At 33.5% G+C, this 2,219-nt stretch overlaps 1 long non-coding RNA gene across 1 annotated transcript; it reads right to left on the bottom strand.

The window, feature by feature from the left end:
• Nucleotides 1-1,018: 1,018 nt before the first annotated feature.
• LOC131153254 (uncharacterized) lies at nucleotides 1,019-1,846 on the bottom strand. The gene is made up of 2 exons (XR_009136198.1): nucleotides 1,759-1,846; nucleotides 1,019-1,083 (listed from the first exon to the last, which is right to left on the bottom strand). It is a non-coding gene; the product is annotated as an uncharacterized LOC131153254 (long non-coding RNA).
• Between the last annotated feature and the right edge of the window lie 373 nt (nucleotides 1,847-2,219).

Here is a 2,219-nt window from a genome sequence, read left to right as displayed (position 1 = left end):
TAACATGTTCATTATACTCTTCAAGAAAAAGTAAATTAGGTGTCAACGCTATCAACATGGAAAATGAAGCAATGATATTTATTTATCTGCAATAATACAACATTTTTCCTAATATAAATGCATATTTTATGCACAATAATTGTCTCAAAATCAAATGTTTAGGGAGGTCTATTGGAAACCTCAAAATAGGTATATTTCTTCTTGTCAAACCTTAAGTATTTGTTTGGATTAAGAATTTTACTTGAAAAAAGGAAAGGAAAGGAAAATGAAGAGAAAATTCATTTTCCATTGTATTTTACTTCTACGTTAAATCCTATTCAAAATGAAAATTTATTTTAATACGATTAAAAATTAAGAAAAAATAAGTATTACTAGTGTCTAAAATCAAAATTTTGTTTATAAATTTAATAAAATTTCATTTTCTTTTTCACTTTCCTTGATGACCAAATTTGAAAATAAAAATTTCTTCATATTTTTATTTCTTTTCCTCAATGTTTTCCATGAGTTCCAAATGGAGCTTATGGCTGTGATTTTGGAAACCTGCTTTCTTATACAATGTGAAAACAGTAATCATCACGAGTACACCACATCACAAGTTCATGCGGCAAAAGGAGAGCAAGGAATAGAAACCCTTATGTGATTATTAAGAGTATGTGATGAATAGAGAGACTCATACATTTTTTCCTTTTTTATATCATTAGAACTAGCTCTAACCCGGACAAACCCTTCAAATCCCCTAGGCGGTATCAAACTCGGGTGGAAGAGCTATCCTGCATCCCAAACAATTCTCACATCTATTCCTTATGAAGATTAGAATTTAAAATCTCCCATACAATGGATCTATAATAAAACTTTTGGACTATTTACTAATTAGTTAGTAAGTTCAGCATATGTACAATGATTATTTTGCCAAGAAACTAACTGATAGAACTAGCAGGCTGTTCCCCTTAACATAAAGCCCTTGCCCGCAGACGCCATGAAGGTCCAAGGTCGAGGCTGTTGCTTAGCTTGAAGCCCTTGCCCTTCACGATTTCACATGGGTCGCACTTTCTTGCTCAAATGAATGTTCCACTCGCACCATTCCTGCAAACATATATATAGTTGCATCACATTTACAGAATTAGAAATAAAAAATAAATAAAAACAACAAAAGCAAATGTGGAAGATGATATTATTATCACTTGGGAGTGTAATATATATCTGTCAATAGAAAACTCCAGCTGCAATCTTATAGTAAGTTTGGAGTGAATGGATTTACAGAATTTTCTAAAATATGAGCGAACAAAATGCTGAAATATAATATTTCTTTCTTATCTGCTTAATATTTTTCGGTCAGAGTGAAGGTGCTGAGGTCCATGATTTTGCTTCTTGGTCCGATTTTCTGGCCTTTCTTGTTTAGTAGAGAGGCTGCTCGTATTGGATTGGGGATTTTTTTTTTTTTTTTTCTTCAACAGGTCTCATTCTCAAGCTCCGCTCTTCTTTTCTTGTTCATTTCTCTTTTCTAATGAATGATTAATATTACCAAAAGAATATGTAGCTAGTTCGCATCAATATTATATTGAGGTATTAATTGCGTTGCAAAAGCGCACTTTTTTAATTACAGATTACCGTCAAAGACTTGAATCTAAATGCACAGGTATATATATATATATGTATATATATATATATCCCCACATACAGTAGTAATTAGATATGTACAAAATAAATTAATATTCAGTTCAAATATGGAAAACAAGACCGAAAGGAAAAATTACATACCCAAATTGAAAGGTCACTTTTCTACTGCTTGGTTCGTATTGGTCTTCTTGTTCTTCAGCAGCTGCTGCTGCTGCTTCTTCCATATTGCTAGCTAGGTATATAGCATGGAAGTGTCAAGATCTAGCTTATGATGAACTTAAAAATTGAATGGGGCTGGCTGGTATTTATGACACGTGAAAGTGCACCAAACCTGTTTTATGAGGGGTGCATGCATCTGCATAACCCTCGTGGGGGTTGGCATCTGTGGCCTTCTTGAGCGAGCCACCAGTCTTAGCTGGTCAGTACAGAGCCCCAACCCCCATCTCTACTTTGTTGGTGCAATTTTAATTGCAGTGCATCTTTTCTCTGGGAAAGTACAATAATTTTTTTTTCTTTCTTTCGCTTTTTGTTGAGCTCCCTCATTTATTAAATCTTATGCTATGTATGCAAAAAGAGACCTGAAAAAGCTAGCAAAGTGTTTT

The sequence above is a fragment of the Malania oleifera genome, chromosome 4 (genome assembly GCF_029873635.1).
Source record: "Malania oleifera isolate guangnan ecotype guangnan chromosome 4, ASM2987363v1, whole genome shotgun sequence".
Lineage (NCBI taxonomy): Eukaryota > Viridiplantae > Streptophyta > Magnoliopsida > Santalales > Ximeniaceae > Malania > Malania oleifera.
The sequence above is the reverse complement of the archived record's forward strand: the minus strand, read 5'-3'. Positions and strand labels throughout refer to the sequence as shown.